The 26327-nt window shown below is 27.0% G+C and overlaps 1 protein-coding gene across 5 annotated transcripts in view; it reads right to left on the minus strand.

Moving 5' to 3' along the window:
* Nucleotides 1–26327, minus strand: part of raskol (Ras GTPase-activating protein raskol) — a 319700-nt gene that overhangs the window by 120097 nt on the left and 173276 nt on the right. The gene's annotated exons all lie outside the window — the stretch shown is intronic.

The raw sequence follows: 26327 nt of genomic DNA on the forward strand, positions 1-26327 counted from the left end.
TTTAGTGATTTGATTATGATTAAGTAAAAGAAATACAAATTAAATTAAACAAATGTCCACCTCATATTTAAATTAGAATTTTTAAAATATGAAAATGAAGAAAGTAATTCTTTAGTGATTTTTTTTAATGATTAAGTAAAAAGAACGTTTAAAGGTACAAATAGTAAAATTTATTTATTAAAAACTAGATGCATATCAGACTAAAACTAGATCCCATAGTACACCTTCATCAAACGAATAAACTTGCAGAGGTGGTAATAAATTTTACCATTTGTGATTTTAAACTTGGTTTTTACTTAATCATTAATCATTGTTTAAAAATAATTTTAATATTATTAATATTTAATATTTCCTTTTAAACATCTACCAAGCGTTGTTGCTAAATGTGCTTTAAAATAAATAATTTTTGAACATAATTTTTCTGGAAAATCTTTTTAAAATAGTTTAAAAATAAAACAATTGACTCGCTGAAACTTAAGTAATTTCTTTTTTTAACACTGTGACAACGTATAACTCCTTTCTTGTATGGATAAAAACAAACAAATTTTTAAATATATTAAAAAAATAAACTTACATGGCGTAGAATTGTGAAACAAAAGATGGATGACTTACCTGAAAGAAAATAAAAACACTTTAGAAATTGATAAATAAATAAAATATAAATTACAAACATAATATAATAAAATATTATACCGCAATTTTTACACTAAAACTTATTTAATTTGAGTGATTCAGTGATTTTACGGCAATTATTATTGTTAAATATACGGTATATCAGGTGTTTTGTTTTTTAACATGATCCGGAAAGTGAATTTTACGGCAAAAAGTTCCGGTACCGGGAGAGCCGGTACTTTTGAAATCAACTTAAAATAAACCTCAAATCAACCTGAATATACCTCAAAACAATCTCAAATAAACCTTAAAAAACCTTAAAGTTTTGTAAGGGCCCTTTATCATTCAACTTATACAGAGTGCGTAGCCAAATTTTTCAACAAAAAATAAGCACTTTAAAAAAATATCATAATTAGACAGGGTTAACAAATTTTTGACAATTGATGGTTTTATTTGCTTGCCACTAACGAAGACGATGGCGCGTCACCAACGATGAAATTAACAAGAGAAATGAAATTTTCTATCGCTAATAGAGAAAAAAAAATTGACAATGTTTAGTAGGTCCCTGTAATCAGCAAAATTTCGAGAGATTTTTCGATTCTATTACAGAGGGCGGAAAATGAAGTTTGAAATTGAGAATCTCTAGCAAACTGCAGCAGAGTTGCACAAAGTCATACACTACAGACCGACGGAACGCCGAAATAGAATTTCGGTTGAATAAATTGCGAAAACGTTGAATAGGACAATGTCTTTTTGCATAATTTTTGGCGAAAATCAACATGGTAAAGAAAAATATATTTCGGGAAAGGGAAAATTAAGCACTTTTTAAAAACACCCATGGAAAAAAGCACCTTTAAGGGCTTTTAAAAATCGAAAATAGTAAGCACTTTTTAAAAACTCTACGAACCCTGTTATCTGGGCAATGCTGTTTCATGATCGGTATGATTTAAAAAATAACATTAAATTGAAAATATTTTTTATTGTCTAAATTTTTAAATAAATTGAAGATATATGCTCCGTTTTTTCATTCTTTTTTTTCTACTTCAACCATACTACACGATTGTGGAACAGACATAAGAAGTGCACCGTTTACATCAGACATGGAGGATTTCTCATCTTGATATGTAGTTTCTTTTCTGTCTTCACAAAAGGATGTGTCATCTGCATCTCCGGTATATTGTATACCTCCAGGTCACGCTCTTGTACTTACAAGTTGCTGACCTTCTACAGGAAACAAAGTGAATTTTTTTTTTCTTTCTTTCTTTTGAAATGTATTTTATGATATCATTTCTTCAGTTTTGGGGGAATTAGAAAGAAAGAGAAGGAAAAAAAAATTTGATTTTGAAAGAAAAAGAAATATAGATAGAAAGTTAAAAAAACAACAACGCGAAATGAACAAATGAAAAATGAGTAAAAAAAAAACATATGTTCTTCACAATAGAAATTAAAGAAAAATGATAATAGGGATTGAAAAATTTTGAACTACATAATTTTTTTGTAAATGTATTCTTAACAAGGTTCAATTTATTTTTTACACCCAATTTTAAACTTGTCACCGATAGAAATGCTTCTAAAGTTTAGTTACGTTGCAAAAAAATTCCGGATCAAATTACATCCGGTCAAATATTACGTATTGGCAGTTTGGGTGTCTCATCCGTAAAATCCGTTTTAACTGCAAAATATTACATCGTAATTTTTACAGTTATATTTATTTAATTAGAGTGATTCAGTAATTTTATGATTATTATTATTACTGTAATTTTTACAGTAATATTTATTTAATTAGAGTGATTCAGTAATTTTATGGAAATTATTACAATTAAGATGACGATTAATCAGTTTTCTTTTTCGTTCCGTATCATGTTCCGGTTAAATGAATTTTACGATAAAAAGTACCGGCACCCTGATTATCGATACTTTTTACCGTAATTTGATCAGCAATTTTTTTCCTTATTTTCTTTTTATTTGTGATAATTTCAATGATATTTTGCAAACACAGAACTTTTATTTCATGGTTAGAATAACATGCCATGATATTTATTATCTAAAATTATGTTCATCGAAATGAATGAGGTCGTGAAATCGGGTTAGACTTCACGGCTATAAAAAAGGGGATGACCACGACCTACCAAAATCGGAGGTATAGGAATGGCTAGGTGTCAAGTTGCATAATTTTTGTTTATTTTTCATTTCTGACTGTTGTTACTCGAACATACACAGAATGCTCCGAATCGTGTAAATATTTGATATTTTTTAATTATTTTTTAACGTAAAATAAAATTAAATAAAATTAAAATGGAAAAAAATAAATTATACTACTTTTTATAAAAATTTAAATTGAACTCGTGAAAAATAAATAAACATTTATAAGTCCTAAAGCAATTTTTTTCTCTTTAAAACTTTTATTAAAAATCTAGTATTGCAAATGATTACTGATTTTATCCCTTTTTTCATCATCAGTGTTTATAAATTTAAAACTGTGAAAATAAATAAATATGATGAATTATTAATTCAATAAAAAAAAAAACTTAAAAATTCAGCTTTTAAATTGTTTTTGAAAAAATACTTTCATCACTGCTTTGTAATATTCATGTTAAAGCAAGTTCAGCCTTAAAAAAATTTTTTTTTACCCAGTTTTTTGAGTGTTTGCACACATTTTCAATAAGGGGATAAAAACCAAAAAGAATATTAAAATTAATTGAGGCTGAGACGCAGAAGTCATGAACATATTAAATCAATAAGTGAAAAAAAAACTTTAATTCCAGAAAGAATAACATTTGAGTGTATACACTGAGTCAATTATAATAAATAATAAATAATCGAAAGATTTAAAAAAAATCGCAGACATTTTCCGAAATTTTTATTTAATTAATTTTTGCGTTTAAAAACTAAGTTCTAATTCATTATGCTAATAGTATCACAGTGTAGTAGAACAAATGTGAAATTATTAACCTCTTGGAGAAGTTTTTGCTTATTAATAATATAGTCCAGCAATAAGGCAAAACTATGCGCGAACTAAATATTGCCTTGTTACTTACAAAGAAAAAAATATCGCATTATCAACAGCACGATTGAATTTGTGAGGACACCGTAGCATTTATTTAAAAGAAGGTTTAATTTGATTTGATTTGATTTGAAGGTTTAATTTGATTTTAAACATCTATTTTTTCCATAGAATATGACAGTTAAGATTTGTTGCTAAGCGAAAAAGCATGTTGTTTTAAATGAATCAGATAGTTTCAATTCCCATACGAGATGTGTTAAACTTAGTTTCCAATTTAGCACAATTGACAAATTTTTATCGAAATTTATATTTAATCATAAATGTCTTAGGAAGCTATACTTATTTTAAGGAAAACAGAAAGAATGAATAAAATACTCTTATTTAAAATTGCAATTTCACAATTTTCCAGTGAATATTTACAGAATTATATTAAATGCAATTCGCATGAAATATATGAATTACGTGCAGAAATGAAAAATAAATACAATTCATACTGAAATTCATTTCATTTATGGGCTGCCATTAAGAGGGTGATTTTTTTTTTTTTTTGAATTATTTAACTTTTTTTCGCCTTATTGTCACTGAGCGTGATCTTTTCCAGTATTTCTATGATATTTCTTCATATAATTTTCGAGTAAATAAATAAATGAAAGAATTGCATATGTACGACACAAGATTATAAAAATCACTCCCTTTCACACCATGATTATTTTCATAACTAAAATAATTGCTCCCTAGTGGGGCATTGTTTACTACCTGGTTTTTCAAGAGATTATAACACAAGTTAATAGAAGGATTATTTCAAAAGTTGCGAGTGTATTTATGTATAAAAAATGCCACTTATAACATGACTTATGTACACTTTTTACTTTGCTATCTAAGGGCTATCTGAACACGTAAGGCAAATCTTATATAGAATTTTTTTATATTAAATTGAATGAAATAAAATTTAAGTAGTAGGGATAAATAGTTTGAAAGTCATACTTCATAATAAGCTCAATTCAAAAATAGTACATAAAACCAATTTCAGCTTTTAAAATATTAGCCCTTTTGATTCATGTTTGGTCTCATTCGATTAAGCGAAAAAAAATACATAAGAAATACCTCACCTGCTTGTAACTAAATAAAAGCAAGCACAAAATTGTACTTTTTGTATACAAAACCCTTATAACTTTTTAACTATTTATCTTATAGATTTCCATTTGGTATCATTCAGTTCATCGTAAAAAATTACATCGAAAAATTTATCTTACATGTTCAGATAATTCATGGATGGCAATGTAGAGTGTGTATATCTGTCCGTGTTGAAAAAGTATTCTTTTATGTATGAAACCTTTTACAACTTTTTGAACTATTTGTTCTATTGAATTCTATTTAGTCTCATTCTATACAGCTTGAAAAAATACATAGGATACAATGTTTCACTTGTTTACACAATTTCAAGTGTGTAAACAGGTATATGTACAAAATTGTACACAAAAAGATCATAACTTCAAAACAATTAGTCCGGTCATTTCGAGATTGATCTCATTTTCAACGTAAAAAAAAAATACATCAGAAAGGAGAGCAGGGAGTTTTCAGATATCATTTATAGTAGCATAACAAAGCTTTTTATGAATAAAAAAAAATCGCGTGTATGAAATTTTCTGAAGAAAAAGTCTAATTTTATTGAACTATATTGGTAAAAACTAAAACAAATCCATACTTCGTATTAATTGCAATTAAATGTTGTTCGAATACAAAATAGAATCCAATAAAATGTCCAAACAAAGAAAATTTTACGGAAATAAATTTTTCCAAGTACGGTATTTAATTAGTTTTTTAAGTAATTAAAACTAAACAATGGATGAAAACATCTTTATTTCATTTGTCTAATTGGCAACACTCGTTACTCGAAAATTAAGTTCAATACAGCATAACTTCCTCGGTATTACAGGAACTAAGAATACCTCAATTACCAACAACAATCGAATCGCTTTAAATCTTATCTCCGTAAGTAATTAACTGTTTTCTAAAACGACTCAATTCTTAAAATAACTGCATCTTAGGATTAAACTCGTTAAATCAATAAATATTCCTTGTTGGTTATTGATTTAAAACTCTTAAAAAGTGAAAAATTATCCCAAAAGATTTCCGTATTACTAAAATAGGAATGACGATGTAATTAAATGACAAAGTTTTTTTCTTCTTTCTTAAAAAAAAGGCCTCTTGAAAGACAAACTTCATTCATTCGGGATTCGAATCATAGCTACCGTATAAAAGAAGCTTTTTTCTTTAAATGTTCCAAAAATGCAGACGATAGCAAAAGGAAATAGCCTCTTTATAATCGCTTGAAGTTTGTTCACGTAAATGAAGTGAAGTGATGAGAGAAAACGGAAAATAAATACCGTTCCAAAGCAGCAAATACCGTCTCTTTTAATTACTTTTGAGAGGGATTAGATGTTAATCGCGTCTTAAGAAATGCGTTTCAATTTGGAAGTTTTGAGCTTAATTAAAACTTTCGCTTGCCGCATCCTTTTTCAAATAAAGCGGAAATATCGCTCTAAAGCAAAACAACCTTGCTGTGCATTAAAATAGGGGTACTTTTACACGGCTAATTAAAAGAATGACTGACAAAGTCAAAATGGAAAATGCATGACTGCGTAAAATTGTATAATTTGTTTAGGGTTTGAAGAAATCAACCAGGTGATGCTTATCTGCTGCTTAAGTTTCTTGTTTTGACTTTATTTTTCGAGTTTTTACAATTTACAGTTTTCAGTGGTAATGCACAAAATAAAAAGGAGAAAAAAAATACAAAAGGTATTTTCGAATTTTTCTAAATTAAGGCATCCTTACGAGATTTAAAATTGTCTCACAGTACCCTAGTCCCATCATATTTGCTTAGGGTATGATACTTGAAATAAACACATAATGTATATTTCATTTGCGCATGAAACAGTAAGCAAGTGGTGAGAATATAAACTAAGTTTATACGACTCCAACTTGAAATCCACTAAAATATTTTATTTGCAATTAATAAGAAAAAGATATTATTAATAATATATAACATCTTAAATATAAATAATATTAGATAACATATTCGTTAAGAGAAACTGATTGAAGGCGTTACTACATTCGAAGGCGTTATGAATTAAATGCGATGGTAGAACTTGTTGCTCATTGCAGTCTTCTAAATCCAAGAATTAAGATCTGCATAACTGATTCTTTAATGATCTTTATTTTTGAGCGACATTTGCTCTTCAGAACAAAAATCGCTGAAAATCTAGCTTTGCAAGGGTAGGAAGTAACGAAAGAAATGGAAACCCTCATACCTATTTTGTTTAAGAAAGTATACTCATATTTTACATAGATTCAAAACTCAAATGATTCTAATTTGAAGTATTTTTTTCTTCCGAATGGCAACGGATTAATATTAGAATTGAAGCCCTGAATATCTTGTGGCACCCCGATTCTCATACACTTGGGGAACCCTTGCCCGTGACATACTTGGGGAACCCTTGCCATGTAGTGAATTAGATTAACTTCCTTCCTTTCAAATAAAACAGAAATATATATTTTTAAACAAAGCAACCTCGTTTCGAATTCAAATAACGATATTTTAAAGCGGGCGGAAGATGGATGATAAGTTGAAATAAAAAATTCATGATAATAAAAAATATATATAATTTGCATACAGTTAGAAGCAACCGACCAGATGGAGTTTATTATTTTATAAATATAATAATAAATTTTATTAAACATTTGAAGTAGCAATTAACAAATTGAAGGGGGAAAAAAAAGTAGAATAATAGTGAATGTATAGTCATTTCGCGATTTCAACGGAAATTTCGTCACAAGATCTTGTTGTGAATTTTATCACTGTGTTGGTGCACAGGAGAATGAATGATGAATGATGAAATAGATGGATGAGGAATTGAGGAGATAAACATTGCTCCTTTGCCAAAAAGTTCAATGCGATCGTGAATTAGCTGTGCTGCATTTCGTCCTTTCTTCCTTATATGAAAACATTCCATGATGAGTTTTGACTCACATTTTCATGAACTAAACAAAGTATACAATGATTGTATAAGAAATTCGTTAACAAAATGCTTTTTTTTCACTAACAAAAAAAACGCGTAAAACGGCGGCGTCATTAACCTGTCAGATTTTTAAAAAAAGAGGGAAAAAAAAGGGATTGATTAAAAAGAAATGCATTGGACTGATTATTTATTAAAATGTGTCGTTAATTCATTATTTAAGTGTTTCATTTAATCAGATCAATTAAAGTTCTTGATGTCGGTGTCATACTACAGGTAAGAGATGCATGTGTTGATTCAGTAGTATCATTATACTAAATTGAAAAAGAAATTCTCAGCTTTTTTTTTTTACTTCAGGAAATACAGCATTTTGCGATTTTTGCTTTTCTATTAATCTGTACTTCCTGTTCACAGTGAGGAGGGGGAAATAAAGTTTTGCAATTGGTCACCATTTTTTTTTGTATATAAAAGATGCTATAAAGGAACTATGCTGAACATAACTGCTGAACACAAATCAAACTGAAAATATACTTCATTTTAAAAAATTTAAGTGAAGAATCATGTTCGGACAAGAAATAGATAGAAATAAACTTGTGACACTTTAATAAGCGTGAGTGTTATTGACGTCTAAAAACTGGTAGAAATAAGCAGAGCTATAATTTTTCGCGTGAAAAAAACGGTTTAAAAAATAAGGAAGGAGCTTAAAGAAGGCCAGGATCTGAAAGAACGTTCACTGTCTCAGCAAATAATAAGCATAAAATATCATGCTTAGCACGAAAAAATGATCATTGGAATTCTGAACAATTAGAGAAATGCCCAATCCCCTATGACAGTGTTTCCCAAAGTGTGGTACGCGTACCCCCAGGGGTACAGCAACAGTTTTGCAGGGGTACGTGTTCTTTTACGAAATATCTTGCAGCAAACGAAAATTTAAAAAATTTTATTTAAAAACAAAGCTAGCCATGGAAATTTACGATTACGTATTTTTCTATTGGCTATTTTTTGCATGGTTAACAGTTAATAATTAGTGATGTTAACACGCAGTTTTAATTTTAACTTTCGTGCAATTTTTTTATAGTATAAGTTTGTAATAAATTCTACTTACTTTGACTATTTTTATAAATTATAATTTTTATCCCTCACATAGAATATGAATCGCTGGTTAGTAACTACAAAACTTTGTACCAAAAAAGAAAAACATATTTTTAAAAAAAATACATTCATTCTTTTATTGGTGGTACACAGCGTTACGAAAAATTTAGAAAGGGTACACAAAAGTCATAAGTTTGGGAAACACTGCCCTATGAAAACACTTTACCCTGATGGCTTCTGTTTACAATTAGACAACGCAAGTCCTCACGCTTCAAGACAAACTACAAAATGGCTGAATCTGGATGACAATGGAATAAATATTTTAAAGTGGCTTGCTTCATCCCCTTATTTTAATCCCATAGCGAGTTTTTGGGGGAATAAATGAAAAGAAACTTGCCAAAAGAAGGCAATTAAAAAAAGATTTGGGGAAAGATTAAAGGAAGATTTGGTATAAAATATAGGACAAAACAACCTTCGTCTCTTGTAGAACCTGCAACACCAAAAAAAAAAAAAAAACGGCTTCAAATATTTAGTAATGCTAAAAGAGAAAGAATTTACAACTGACTTATGAGTATAATGTTGTATAAAGGTAGGACATTTTTAAATGCATTTTAATTTCTGATTTCTATTTTTACTTACTTCAATAAAGCATTTTTCGAAAAACTTATTATTATTATTCTTTTTTAAGTAATAATTGGCAGAAATTTCTTTTTAAATTTTTTACATTTTATTATCACTTTATAACATATTTATAATATTGTTTATAATTTTCCACTTCATGTCTTCCCTCTCCAACGTGATTAAACTTTATAGATAGCACAGTTGGCAAAAATCGCGATTTCTTTAAAAAATAAATAAATAAATAAAAGAAATTTAAATTTTATTTTTTTTGCTTAAATTTTTTTTTAAACATTTACTAATCAAAACTTTGTTACAGAGAGAATTATTTAAAATTAATACAAAGCTCTGAAAATAATGTATTAACCATGCTATTTAAAAACATTTTAACTTAAGTGCTTAATATTTCCATCTTAAAGGGTTAAAAAAAATTCTATAATTATAACAGATTAATTACTGAAAAAATAAACTCAATTTATTTTTTATTTAAGCATTTAAGCTCAATGCTTTCTGGTATTTGTGAAGACAAAGACTAAATTTCCAAGCGAGATATCAAATGAAGAATACAATTAATTAAGAGCAAGAAACGAACAAATAACTAAATAGATAATTCAATTATTCTAGATTACATTGCGGAACAAGTTTTTGTTCTAATTATATTTATAAACACAAAATACTTGTTTAATAAATTTTAGAAGTGCTTGTATTTAAATAAACATAAAACTAAATGGTATTTATATATAAGGTGTAATTAAAATGTGTTTATTAAAAACAAATTATTTTACATTAAGCTAAAGAAAAATCCTAATTTATAAGTTAGATAAAATAATTTATAAGATAAAAAAAAATAGTAAATAAAATACAGAAATACTTAGTTTAGAACTTAAATGATCAATGGATAATGTTTTTAAAATAAGTTATACTAGTAACTAACATTAACAAAGGATAGGAGATGGCGCCACTAGTCATATTGCTTTAATTTTTCACGAAAGATCTTGGACAAAAATAAAGTTGAGAAGGAGGACGAGGAAGAGATTTAATGTTTCGGAATTCAAAATTAATGAATGGAAGTGTAACGAGTGGAATGGAAATGTAACGAGTTAAATTAAAAATTTCAAAATAGCCTCCGTTTGCAACGAAACACACAGGAAAAGGGAAAATATTTTAAATGCAGCTGTGACGAGATTTTATTTTACTCTTTACAAAATAAAAAATATATATATAAATTGTTGTTCTTTTTCCACTTTTTTTAATGTAGTGTAATTTGGTTTAAGTTATTTAAAAATCAGTCTTAAAAAAACATTAAAAAACAATAATAAAATTTGAACAAACAACAAATTTTTGCAACATTTCTTTTTAGCGAGAATTTCATTTTATTCTCTTTATTTTTACTCTCGTTATTTTTTTTTTTTTTTTTTAGAATATAGAAAACGGAGGGGAGGATTATATAGCCTTGTAAATAAGCGTCAAACATATAATGAGTGAAAAATAAAAATTGGGAACCATAAAATTTGCATTTAATTCAATTTTTTTAATGTAAATAGATATAAAACAAAATACATATTCATATTTTTTCCTTTATTTTTTCTTAACAGTCTGATCCGCCTGCAATTTTATTAATTAAAAAATGTGATACTTTAATTTAGAAGAAAGATTTAAATCTATAATAGTAATAATGAAATTGTGATATTAATATTGTACAAACAAATAAGCAAATTTGAAAAACATTATTACTAACAACTCATGCATTTAATTTATTAGTTATTTTTCAACACCTAGGGCAGTGCTCTCCAAACTTTTTATCGCCGCGATCAACGTTTGACAACTTTTCCGCGGACCTCTTGAAGGAGGACGGACGTTGGTGTTAATATTTCAGATGGTTTTGATTTAATAATTTTAATTAAATTGTACTTGCCTTCAAAACAAATGCAGTTATATTCGCGGCATTGGTGCAGTTTTATGTGACGTCTCTCAGCTCCCGTCTCAATCCCTCGTCCATAGAAAGTCGCACAAATCCGAGATATCATTTGATTTACGGATCGGTACCGGTCCGCGGCCCGGGGATCACTGATCTAGGGTATCAAATACTAATTCAAATACTTCTTCATAAATAAAATTTTATTAAGTATTGTAACTACTTTTTCATTGCATATTTTTCTAAAATAATTTGATTTTAGGTTTAACAAACAAGATATTTTCCCTCATTTCTTTTATAACTTCTTTTTTTTTGTCGATTTCTGAAAGAATAAAAATAAACTATGAGAATTGATATAAAAAAAACGTTGTGGGCAGTTCAAGTTAACTGAGACATCTTTTGTGAAACAGTAGTCATTATATTAATCATGAAAAATCAAATTTTGAGATAAGTGCTTTTAAACTTCTGACTGAGACATTTTAGTATGTATTTTGTGTAGTCATAATAGTACACAAAATACATGTAGTCATTGGGTAGGTCTGAAATTATCTTTTTAAGAACAAAATTTTTTATTAATTATTCTTAAATATTAATAAATAGATATTCGAGTTTATGTTAATACGCACTGTGGATAAAATTTTAAGAGAGCTTATGACAAGTTTTCCTCTTTCCCCCACTATTACAGCTCCATGGTCAGTGGATAGAATGGACCTTCTTTTTCCACCTTCTCGTAATAATTCAAATTTAAGTTTGTCTGTGGGCTATTTGTTATTAAGAAAAGAATTTGGCACTAAGCTTTTCTTTATTTAAACCCCAGAGATCTAGTTAAATTTAATATATAATATTAGATAGTATTTGATAGTAATTTAGATACTATTAATATATAATATTATCTAAATATTTTTCTGGAAAATCTAAAAACAATAAGTTTTATTTACTGTGCATAAGCTGCTAGTAAATAGAACTCATAAAATAAAAGTTCAAAATGTCGAGAAAACATGGAAAAAATTACAGAGCAATGAAAAAAGGGGAAAAAATAATAATAGAAATAATAAAAATATGAAAAAAGGAAGGAAAAAAAAGAAGATATCGGAAAATAAAAGATATAATCTTTTCATCATCATTTATTTTCCGGATTTTTATAAATTTTTTCTCGTTTTTTTTCTTTCCCGGATTTTTATTATTTCTATTTTTCTTTTTCCTTTTTTTCATTGTTCTATAATTTTTTCCATGTTTTCTCTACATTTTGAACTTTTATTTTATGAGTTCTATTGACTATGCACAGTAAATAAAAAATTATTGTTTTTAGATTTTCCAGAAAAATATTTAGATAATATTATATAATCATAGTAATAAAATTTTATATATATTATACATTAAATTAAGATAAGGAAAATTAAATATTTAAGATTTTAAAGTTGCTGCCCCCCTATAAGGGTTGGGGTAAGAGATCGAGTAGTATTATTGGAGAGCTTTTAAAAAGTTTTTAAGTCTAATTTAACTTTTCCAATTCGATGCATATTTCTCGACATATTTGATCGTTTCCAAATTTACAGTTTTATTGTATTACAATTTTCACTTTTGAGTATCCGCATGAAATATGAAACAGGTCATTTTTTTTCACCCAGTAAGATAAGTGCACATTTTATTACCAGTTTGTCCTCATGCTACCTAGCTTTCACCTTTCATTTCCCATTTTTCTCTGATTTGCATTTTAAGTTGGAAATTTCCAGAACTTCAACTGATCAATGTAATTAATTAAGCGAATCAAATTTCATTCAAATTTTAAGATTATGAAAGTAGTTAAAAGAAAATGAAAAAGATTTTTTATGTTTTGACGAATGCAATTTTTTTACTCATTATAATAAATTTATTTTGTATTTAATTTTTCAATCAAAAATAAACAATTTTAATGAATAATTTAATTTTTTTTTCATTTTATTTTGATTATAGTATAAATCTTTTTTGCCCTGTATTTTTATTCTATTTCAAATTTTTTTTTAAATATCTAACATCATAACAATAAAACTTCATGAAAAAAGGAAAATTAAAAATCCTTTTTTATACACTGCGATGTATACTGTAATAACGTATAATACAGGTTGATTAAATTGAAAATAAATCCTACCGAAGAAAATAACAGCATTAAGTTAAAGTGGTATTTTATAATTTTAGTGTGTTATCATCAGTTTAAACAACAATACCAATTATAATAAAACTCCAAATAACTGTTCTTTTATTATTAAAATAGCACATTTCAAATAAATTACACAGTAATTAGTCATTCATTCAGACGCAAACAAAACAATATGAAACTCGATATTACTAGTTTCGTAATTAAAGCTAGAATTTCGTAATTAAAAAAAAGAAACAATTTTTTTCATAGTATATAAGAAGGTCAAAATTCCCAATATTTAACAAAGCAATCTAAAAAAAATAATAACATTTCGTGACAATGTAAGTATACAATTAGAGCAATTTTCTTAAACAATTAGTCAAATGCAACTTTTTTCTTTTAAATTTCTCTTACATATAATTCTTGCTTAAAAACAGTAGAATGTACTAATGGAAAATAGTTTTTGACACATCAATTGTATACAAAATCGCCAAATGGTCATTGTTTTTGTTATTCGTAGAAAACAAAAGAGATAGTTGTTCGAGGTTAACAACTCTTTACGATGAACTAGATGAATTTCTTTTTTTTAATTATAAAAATACGCCCATTAATGACATTGTCAGTATCTGTCATCGTTTTTCAAGTGTTGCTTTAATACCACTATTTAACTTAATGCGGAAGAGTTCGCATGAAGTCACGCGGAACGAAATTACAGAAGTGAACGTCTTTAAAACTCATTATAAGAACTTAAAAGCGGGTGCAGTTATTGGGTTCAAAGGATTGTCAAATGGACTCTTAAAAAAGAATTTTTAGGAGTGCACCTTATTCTAAACTTTAGTAAGAAGGCCTTTAATGTGAAACAATGATATGCTGCCTTTTCGATCATTTATATGATAGGAATGATATTTAAACCAGTTTTTCACAGAAGTTAGAAAAACAGAAAAGAATAGTTATTATTAGGAAGTTAAAAGGATGAAAGATATAAGTTTTTAAACAAAACAAAAAAAAAGGTAAAACAATAGCCATTACTAAAAATTAAAAAATAATGGCACAATTTAATCAGTTTTTAACAGAAAAAAAACATAACATAATAACTATTTCTAGATTTTTTTTTTTAAGTGACATAATATACTTGTTTTAATCAGTTTTTAACGGAGCAATAATATTTAACCCAATAGTTATGGCTAGAAAATTAACTTATAATAGGAAAAATGTCCTCGTTTTTAATCAAATTTTCATAGTTATTATTTTAAAAAATAGTGACACAATTTTTCCTTTTTCAAACAGTTTTTAACTGTGGAAGAAACACATAACACAATTGCCATTACTAGAAAATAGAAAAGAAAATGGTGGCAAGTAATCCCAATTTTAATCAGTTTTTTGAGCGATAAAATTAAACGGTACGAATGTTATTACTCGAAAATATTCATAATGAAATAATTTATTTGCTTTACCAGATTAAGATTTTGTATGCATATAAAATATTAATTGTTGTATACAAAATCAAATTCAAGTTATACATTAAATGAGAAATTATCAACTTTTTCATAAATTTATCCCCTTTTATTTTTTAATTTTTCTTCTTGAGGATTGCCATTGTTCCCAATTAATTAAAGATTTTAATTTCCATCTTTTACGTAAATCTCTCTAATGATAAATATATTCTTGTTAAAGGTTACAAATTTAAAAAGGAAGCGTGTTAATTAAAAAGTGAATTTGAAAAAAAAAAAAAAGAAAAATTTTCTGAATAAAAGTAAATTTTATTTTTATTTAAACAATTTACAATAGTTTTATCAGGGTTTTTGTTTCTAAACGTTTTACCATGTTTGTAACACTTTTCTCATTTTCATAAAAAAAAGCAATTTATGTAAGGGTTAACGACCTTAAAAAGGCTATGAATTCCATTTTAAAATTTAAAAAATTAAATGCAAATAAAAATCGATAAAATCATTCATCTTTTTTCAAACATGAAATACTTAAAATATGTTTTGGAAACTTAATAATGAATGTAAAAATATTAATTAAAAATGTCTATAATTTTATATAAATAAGTGCTAAAATGCATCATGAATTATCATGAAATATTATTATTAATTGAAATGAGATAACAATTTTCTGAACGGATACGCGATTATCATGTTAATATGGAGATCGTAAAGGAGTTAGAGATAGCTGTAACATTACTTATCTGCTAAATATTTATGTAATATAGCGACAAATATAAACATTTGACGTCGTGAGACGCGTGGCCCTATTTTCAATAATTAGACATTAAGCTGTTTTTTTTATGAATTTCTTTTATCTTTAAAAACGCATGTGGGTCATTCTCACTGAAAAGGTATAAATAGACTAAAAAAATTTCTTAAATTAAAGTAATTAAAAAAGTGATAAAAATTACATAAATGCCTTTATTTATTTTTGTTATATGTCCTTATAATAATGGTCAAGTTTTCTATTTTATTTTTTACAAGATTTAAAATATTTTAAATTCTGCCTTGTCCACAGAGGAGATGTAATAGTCAACGGAGGAGACATTTTATGTTATAAAATATCAATGAAGACTAATTCATTAATTATTGGGCACAACTGATATGAGTTTCACATTAATAAGTAAATAATAAAATGTTTCATTATTAGAGATAGAGCTACTTCCGATTAGTCATGCTGCTATGAAAGGAAACATCCATTTTTAACCTAGGTGTACAATTTCTTAAGTAACTCTTACTGAATATTAATAAATTAAAATGTAAAGACTATTGAAATAAAAATTCACACTCCACATGAAAGTTGAGTGTTGAGGGTACTCCTTTGTGATCATTTTATGCAAGTTAAACATACTGTCATCCAAATAACGTTTTTGTTTTTTCTCTTTTCTTCTTGTTATTGTTTCTTTTTTCCCTGGGCACAAACGGCTTGCTCTATCAATTTCTAGAAATTTAAGTACATTTAATCACGATTTTTCTGTTAAATCTTTTTCTGATGCAAATTTTAAAGTTTCTTGCTCTTTTTTTTTTTTTACTTTCTTCAAACAATATAGGGTTTTCTTTTAATTTCTGTCTAGCTTGTCTCATACTAAGTTTTTTCTGTTCCCTTCTCTTTTGCATTTGAACATTTGATTGCTTTCTTTTCTTAAATTTTGATTTTGCAATTTTTTTCCTAAAATTTGAAGAGAAAAAAAAATGCTAAACATCACAGAAATTATTTAGAAAAATTGCCAATATTTACTTCTCCGATAAGAAAAAGTTAAACTTAATTGATTTTCTTTAAAAATAGAAACAAATTAACACATTTGTTCCATTTAAAAAAATATCTATTAAAAGAAAATAGTTTTTTAATTATTAAAATTGTATTATGGTTATCTAACACATTGTCTCTTACATTGACTGTGTCTTCGCCTCCGTGGACTTGTTATGTCCACGGAGGAGACAAAAACTAATTCCTGAATTTTTCAGATTTTTAATTTTAAAGTTACAAAAATGGGGCAGTTCTTTTTGTTAAATATACTATTTTTGCAATCTAAAATTCATCTATCAAAAATAAAATAATTTTATCTTACCTTCTTTATGATGTCCACGGAGTATACGGTGAGAACTTTGCCAAACCCCAGTTGAACAAAACAATCCAAAACTGACACCAAAGAGAACAAAAACAACTGATATTTAACATTAAAAAATGGAATGGTTATCCCTCCCAGCAGCTGTCTTATAGGGATTTCGCATATGCTGCCCTTTATTGCATATTTACAGAACTATATTAATTGTCCATGGAGGGAGACATCATTTTTGATGGACAAAGTTTACTAGCCATTTATTTTATAAAAATAATTTTTTTTTAAAAATATTAAATAAAAAGTTACTATAAACATTTAACTAGGTAAAACTACAAAAATCATTAAAATAACATTTAAATTGTTTAAGAGGCATTAAAAATTATTTTGTGCCACAGACGTAGGGACGTCCACGGAGGGGATTTTGAAGTCATGTTTATTAAAAAATAAGAATGAAATATTAAATACATTTAGCAGAAATGCATATGATTTGTTAGTTAAGAACTTCACGAAAAATGATAAAGAAAAATATTAAGAAATCTGCTGTATTTCCTAATATTTATTACTCAGGGACTTAAAAAATCACCTTTTTGTGAGAATGACCCATGTGATCTAGCAATTTCGACGTAAAAATAAATAGCTACATTTATTAATTAATAACATTTAATTCAAAAAATATTTTTTGAAACCACAAATAAAACCAAGGAGTATTTCAAACTAATTAGGATCATTATACACTAAAAAAATTCCTGATCAATTTACGATACCGGATCAATTTACGGTTTAACGTAAAATCTATTTCTACCGGAACATGTTATGTAACAAAAAAATCTGATATACCGTAATTTTCACAGAAAAATTACCGTTGAATCACTCTAATTAAATAAATATTACTGTAAAAATTACGGTATAATATTTTACGGTAAAAAGGATTTTATCGATGATATACCCTAAGTGCCAGTACTTTATACTGTATTTTGATTCGAAATTTTTTACGGTGTACCTTGAAGATTACGAAAAATGAGTTAAGGTTTGTTAACTCGAATTCAGAAGGGAAGATAAACTCTACAGTCACATTTTATAAATGATTAGGGGTTCTTACCCCTGTTCGTTAACCAACTTCGGGAATTGGTTACACATTTTATTTCAGATAGCTTCCTTTACTCATTTCGACTTAATCATATTTAATACCCCAGTTTTTATGTATTATATTTTTTATACTTTGTTTCAGTTCACACAGGGATGGATTACTGATAAAGTAGTTTAAGAAATAGAATATTGGAATGAATTGATATTCACTCCTGAAAAATTGAAATGAATTAATTCCAAAAATAATTAGAATTTTAAAAAAGTAATACGTGTCGCTTATCAACAAACCGTAACATTAAAAAAAAAAAAAATCACAATTTTTTCCTATTAATAATTTTTGCTAAACTGATTGACAAGATGCAAAAGTATTTTGTCCTTTTTTTTTTTAAAAAAAAAGAAAAATTTTGAAAAAAATAATGTCCATATTAGTAAAAGTTTCATATCAGAATATTCCTTAAACATCTCCCTAAAAATGTGCGAAATTTCACTTTTATTTATTCTATGATTTTCTGCATTATGAAAGGAAGAAAGTGCTCGACATCGAGATGTATAATTCTCTTAAATTATATCATAATAATATAATGTATGGCAGATAATGATTGCAAAACAAACTTTTTACACCTACTAGAAGGATAAGAGTAATTCTTTAAAATTTGACTCAATTATTTTGTTATAAATTATTTTGAATTTCATTCAAAGTTCTAATATATACAAGTTTCATCCACTTTGTTAAAGTAACTAAGTCTTATAGAGATCTACTAAAAAAAAGTGTCCTTGAATTGACGTTTAATTGACAGATGCTACTTAAGAAATGAGTCCACTAGATTTAGTAAAGCATATTTTACTCAACATTATCAGTATGTTTTCAAAAACAAAATCAGACGAATATGAATTAATTACAGCGTGTCCCACTTAAATAAATCCATCTTGATTTTGTGCTATAGTTAGACACAAACCAATGTGACAAGTATATCCATCTGAACAGGAAGAAAAAAAAATTGGAATAAGTAAAAAAGGAAGATAAAAAGTGTCCTAACAAAGCCACTGGTAATAGTAGTCAAAATACCTACCACATTTGTATAAGACTTGAAATATGCAATGTTGCTTATAATTAACCAATACCTGAAGGACAGTAGTACCAACATTATGCCAGGTTTGAATGATGGTTGCCTTCAATTCTGCTGCAGACTGAATCTGCGCCTTTTTGGTATATTTACAGCCTTTACTGAAGATCGTTTTTTTGGGGGGGAGAGGATTGAAATTAAAGGTAAGGACATGCCATTCATGATAAGAACCCTGCGATAAAAATCATTACTGTGATAGTTTTTAAATGTAAATTGAAGCATTATCCTGCTGAAAAATCTGACTTGGACTATCAATTCTCTCTATAAATGTCAATAAATGGGTTTTGGTAACCTATAAGCAGCATGGGGGAGAGGCCAGATTAAGTATGGCTACTATAGCTGTAACCTTCACACATAATTAATGATACATCACGTTGCTTTGTTGTACAACAGGGAAGAAATCCTTTTTTTTTCTAATCATTAACAGCTTTCACAGAAAACTGTCTAGATCATCCAACAAAAAAAATTTCTACACTCCTATGCTTGTGGATAGCTTTCAGTTTAAGATATTGCTTAGTTCTTTTATTTCGCAAATTAACTGTGTCATATATAAAATGAAACAACAGATGAGTAAAAGAAAAGAGGAAATCGTTTACAATGGACAGCAAGGTGAAGGCTCATTAATGGTGTGGGAAGACTTTGGTTATGGTGGATAACTTAACAGGGAAACTCTGTTCTTTTTTACATTGGCGAGTGTTTGGATGGTTTAAGCTTTAGAAAACTTAAATCAATATAAGATATATCAGAATATTTTGACATTTTAATATGCTTTGACGATTTGCAATGTAAAGTTTGATTGCCTATTTTTTTAAGAAAATGGAATATCAATGCACGCATGTGCATGCCTATTTCATGATAATGATTGCACATTTTCTTTGCTTCAATATTAAAATATAATGAAAAAAATACAAAAAGGAACATAGCAGTTTTATAAATACTGTTGACACAATTGCGAACATGAACAACAGTCTAACTTGAATAATTTATGTTAAGGCTTTGAGAACAATTACCTATTTTTCTAGAATTCATTTCCGTTTTCCTTTAATTTAAATTTCAAATTTTTTTCTCTTAGTTTTTTAAAAATAACAGAAACATATCACAGTTTTACAATTTCTCATGGACAGAATTTTTTTGTATATTTCGAGGGGCGGATACAGTATGAATTATGATCTCGAAGATAGATAGTTTTCAATTAGTAATTGCAGGATAATCCTACTCGCAACGAGAACGCGAATATTCATAAGAAAAATGTTTTGGAGGGGTGGTGTATACATCACTGTGAATTACTATCTCGAAGATAAGCTCAGATAGTTTTCTATTAGCAATTACGGGATAATCTCATTCGCTACGAGAAAACGAACAAGGAAAACATGCATTGAAAACAACACAACTATGTACAAAAAGAAATTATTGGTGTAACGGCTGATTTGCCGTGTGTCTACGAAAACTGACAAAATATTCTTCGAACAAAAAAACTATGCTAATGGCGAATTTCCTGTAGATTTATCCGAAGGCGCTATTCCAATTTTCTCACTGATATAGATAGTGGTGAACGATTTTACCTGAAAACCCAGGTTATTCTAAAGTTTATTTTTAGGTCGGAGGAATTTTTATTTTTTTGATCGCCAACCACGCATCTCTGTTGGATTTTATGGTGGTTTGTTGCTATCATTATTTCCTTTACAATTCGAAATAAAGAAAAAATAAATAAATTCGTAGGAATGATGACCTTTAACGCTTTCTTGAACACATGATTGGCATTCGAATAAGGCGAAAGCAGTTATTTTTGCTATTTGGCCGAGCTCTTTGGCTCGCCAAGGTAACATCTGGGTGACTCTTCTCCAAATAATTGTTTTGTCAAGATATAGGATGATTTTTTATTTATTTATTTGTTCCTTAAAATGCGAAGTTTAAAATTGTTTTGTTAAAAGAAGTTTAAAGATTATTTTCACGGTTACATGGTTAAAGCAATTACGTTTTGTTCTGAAACTCAATTATTTGTTGAAGGAGATGCGTATGTTTAAGGGTTATGCGTATAAGATGCGTATATTTAAGGGTTACATGTTTGAGTAACGAATTGATGAGCACGACATTGTCTTTTCAAAATTAAAATTCAAATAATGATATGCATAATTAATTCAATCTTTCAAAAACTAAGTACACGAAAAACGGTTTTTTTAAAAGGTTACATTTACGAAAGATTATATTCTTTAATAGCAAGTTGAGTTCCATAGCTGAATAAAATTAATTAAAAATATAAGATTAAAAAAACGTTAAAAGGAAATATGCTAAAAGAGGGTATATATAACTAAAAAAATAATTCAACAATGAAATTTAGTAAGAAGTAAAAATAACATTTTAAATGAATTATAAAATATTTTAATTTTCTACAGCTACGTGGTGACCAATCTCCAATGAATAATTAAAAGATATATGTTTCCCGTTTATAATGCTATTGAAATGACGAAAAATGTAAATGAGTAGGTCCTTTTACCATTATTCAATTAATTATATTTTGTAACCCTGTCAAGAAGTAACTGAATAAGTTGTCAATAAACCAGTCCAATAAATCCAGTTACATCAAAAACAGAGATTTAAACTGAAATTAATAATATAATATAATAAAACAAATGTGGCAGGTTCACGCATGCTCTTTACTGATTCCATTTCCCTCATTTTATTCATTCACTTATTAGTTTACTCATCATTTACATATTCATTAATTTACTCACTCATCCTCTTACTTTTTCATTCATATATTCTTGAATTCGTTAATTCAATTAATCACTTATTCACACGCTATATCATTTTCATTACGAACGGTCAGCACAATAGCTATAGTAGGTAACTATTTTTAAAGCGACGCGTTGCTTAAAACTATTAAAATACTCTAGCAAAAGTTCTTATTTTTCCTAGATTAATAAAGTTTTAAAATCTATTAAAAGACATAATATTGTACTTAGTATTTATTTCACACGAAATATGAGAAGTATTCTCAGTTTTGTTTTGAAAATCGAGAGCTTATAGTCGATTTATTTATATTTTAATATTAGATACTAAAAAATATTTTAAAATTACAAATTTTACATTCTTTATGATATACAAGCAAATTGATCAAAGAGAGAGATATTGTTAAGTTTAAGTTTAAAATAATAATGATAATAATCATAGTATAAACAATGACGATAAATAATAATATAAGCAAATAATAATAATAATAAATAAATTTTACAATATAAATATCGTGATCATGTGTTGTGACAGAAATATTAATAATTATATTTTAAAAATTAAGTTTCGCATTAGCTAAAACATAAGCATAATATAGTAGCAATAAAAATCCTCATAAAATGACAGAAAAAAAGGAAATAAATTGTTTCAGGTGAACCTAAGAATACTACGAACCAATAACTATAATAGTCCTAGTTAATTGTACAATTATTGCATGCTATTTTATTTTTGAATTAGAATGTCACAGTCAAATTTCTATTTTTTTTTTTTGTAATTCTGTAGAAAATTACTTAATAACTGACAAACAAAACTTTGTTTACATAATCTATGAAATAATAATTTTTTACGCTAAATATTTCCTAAGTTTATTATACAGAGTGATGGAGAACTTCCCGACAAACCAAAATTTACTCGCAATAACTTCCAAAAGAAAATATATAGCTTTATCATGTAGCTTGTTCAAATTACAGTTACATACGGTGCTATATTTTTGGTACGAAGAAATCAGTTAAAAATCACATAAATCCGGAAAATAAGAAAAACCCTTTTGTAAAAATAAATCAAAAAAATAATAAAAAAGCAGGGAAACCACGTGAAAACATGTAAAAGACATATAGAAATAATAACTTAAAAACATACAGTCACACATGAAAACGAAAGGAAATCGATGAAAACACACCAAGAAACACGTGAAAATTACACATACGAAAAAATTTCACTTAAACCAAACTTATTCCTTGTTGAAACACGTAACTAACAACATAATATAGTTAGCCTATTACGATTCAGTAAGCGTAGTATGACGTGTTAGTTAACAATAAATTAATAGCGTATTTGAAATGTTATTGTCTTCAGTAAATTTTATTCAAAATCAATATGCATTAAGATTTAGATATATTTCATAAATTGCCATTGTATTGTAAACTAAAAAGAAATAATAATAAAGTAAAATTTTATTTATTATGTTTTCAAAAAATTAGATAAGTGATAGGATTTTAATTTCAGCAGGAAAAAAAAAATTCAATTTTCAACACAATGAAACCATACGTAGAATATTTTTTATAGTATAATTATTTCTCTTATTATACGAAACAGCAAGCATGAAATGAGGCTTAAAGGTTATTTTAGCAGCTTATAACTCGCATTTACATAAACTCTACACTATTCATACGAACGCGCTAGTTGCATATTAATTCAGAAATCATATGACATATTTCTGCCTGAAAATCACTACTGTTACAACACAATTTGAGATTCCACGACATTCATCTGTACAAACAATACAAAAAGAAATAAATTTTTACTGTTGAGCAAAAAGAAAATGGGAAAGGAACACATTAGAAAGCAACGGAATTAAAACGATTCATTTTTTAAATCGATACTAGAAAAATTTCGATTAAAAAAACGATATCTTGTATTATATTTAATTTCGTGGCTCTGTTTTTGAGGCCAAAAGGCTATATATAACTTGTTTCACTTTAGAGTGGGAGGGATGATTGGAACACAGGGAGTGGGAAAAAGAACTTTGATAGAGATAAAAAAAACAGAAAATAGGTTAATTTTTGCCATAGTCTACTATCTGAGAAAAAATCTGACATTTTAAGTTGAAACAGAATTTAGACCGAATTCGCGGTTACCTCAAAATTATTTCATATTGAAAAATGTTTCGGATGAAGTGCAAATTTTTTGCAACTTTTATAATGCATCTTAAAGTTAAACTATAGTGTTGTGCAATTTAGTGTAATTTTTATAGGATACTACATTGAACAAAGCATTGGATCTAGTTTAATCACACACGGAGAGAAAAATTCGGGTCAAATTACCGTTCTGTGGGGCAATAGTAATGACATTTCTGGTTAAAAAAAATAAAAAAAACAAACAAACAAAAAAAACAACAACACAATTCTTGTAAACAAAACCAAAACAAACATTTAAACCATTCCTTTAGTAATTTTTCCGTTCACATGGTAATGGTTTGCTGGAATTTCTGGTTTTCAAAATTATAGTTCCTACTAGCACACATTTAATAAAAAATACAAAACTTAAATGTAAATTTAACCGAATGAATGCTTTTATGTCATGCTCTAAGATACCATAATAACATTACCAAATTTTATAACATATGAGTAATTTTTATCGTTAATTTTGCTAAAATCATTACTAAAGATCTTCGGTAAGAATTACCGAGCTTTTTGGTGTTCCCATTGCGACAGAAAAGCTGAAAATTTTCACCAGATTCTGATAGTTTTGACCATATTTTTTTTCAGAAAGAGAAATTTTTTTTATTTGCACGTTAATGTGGCAGCAAATTTGCACGATTTTATGGCTTAACAATATTTTTAACGTTAATGGATTTTTGATAAAAATTTAATGGATTTAAAAAGAGCAGAAATGTCTAACAGTATAATGTCTAACTTAGTTTATAAATGATGTCCCCAGCAGGGAGAGGAATTGGTTAGTGAAGTATGGGAGAGTAAAATATAAAAATTTAAGTGCTTTACTATTAAAAGACTAAAATTGAAATCATGTGACAAACTTTTTTCTTTCTTCAATTTTGTAGTTCTAATTAAATAAGAAACTATATTAAAATGAAGTAAAATAATTTTTTAGTCTTACGTCTTTGACAGACACTGAAGAAAAAAAAAAATTTGGACTCGAATTATTTTTATTAGTCAGTTTCTATGAAATAAACCCCATGGAAATTATTTAATAATTATATTAAAAGTATTTTTAAAAAAACAATATAAATGTTATGCTTAAAATAGTATTTTTTAATACAGCCCACTTCTAAATCAAAAATAAAAATAGCAAAATTACAAAATAAGCAGTTAGTATTTAGTTTTTTGTTGTTGCTATAATTGGCGAAGTAATAACCACCTTCCTCCAAATTAAGGTTTAATTAAAAAATTAAAATGCGTTTAACGGTTTAAAATTAAGGAATAAATGTTTTATAACAATCTTAAAACATTTATTGAAACTTTAAATGCATGGATGTGATAAGTTTTTGTATCTTTGAGATTAAATTTAGCACTTTTTTAAAAAATAAAGCGTCTCAAAGATTTCAGTTTAAGGATTTGAAGTCAATAGAAAGTACACAAATAATCCTCTCTAGCGTAATTTAAGAGTCTTGTCTAGCTACCTGTACATGTACAGACAGTACATAAGAACTTAGAAAGTTTGCTGGAATACATTCAAGTATTTGGATCAATATGCATCGGTTTATTTTAAGGACGAGAACAACATAATTCTATTTGAAACCTTACAAAAGACTAAAGAGAAAACTTTAATATGAACAATCAACACGAAGCTAATAATATGCATACTTTTAATTTTGTTTTTAACACTTTTTTTTTACTCTAAAAACACTGTTTATTCTAAACTGTTTACTGTTTATTCTAAAAACACTAATAAAATAAAGTAAATTAAAATTTCAAATCTTGTTTAATATAATATTTTGTCAGAATCAAAACAGATGGAAATGATTTTTTTCCCATTTCCTTTAGCTTCTAGAGAATAAAATATGTTTTTTTTTGTTAAAAAAGATTTCTTTTTAACACTTTTACTTTTCCTCATATATAACATTACATTTTTTTTTAAACACAATGGAAATTTAATACCTTTGTTTTAAAATATTTCATCATAAATGTAATAATAATACAAAAATAATAAAACTGAAGTTATTTTTATAATATTTTTTTCCTAACTTATACAGTACACTCTAAAAGTAATAAAAAAAAACGAAATATATGCTCATATCATATTTTCAACTAAATTTATTTTTTACTTTCCGATTTTGATTACCTCATTTTATTTTCAATAGCATTTTTATTCTATTTTATATTATTTCATTCATCCGTATTACTTTTATTAACATACAGAAAGTACTAAAATAATAATGATTAATAACAGATAGTTGCTCTGCGTTTTAAAAGCCCTTGTTAAGGCTTGGCGGTGAATCCTAGA

This window comes from Parasteatoda tepidariorum, chromosome 3 (genome assembly GCF_982258835.1).
Source record: "Parasteatoda tepidariorum strain Cologne lab strain chromosome 3, Ptep-v5.0, whole genome shotgun sequence".
NCBI lineage: Eukaryota > Metazoa > Arthropoda > Arachnida > Araneae > Theridiidae > Parasteatoda > Parasteatoda tepidariorum.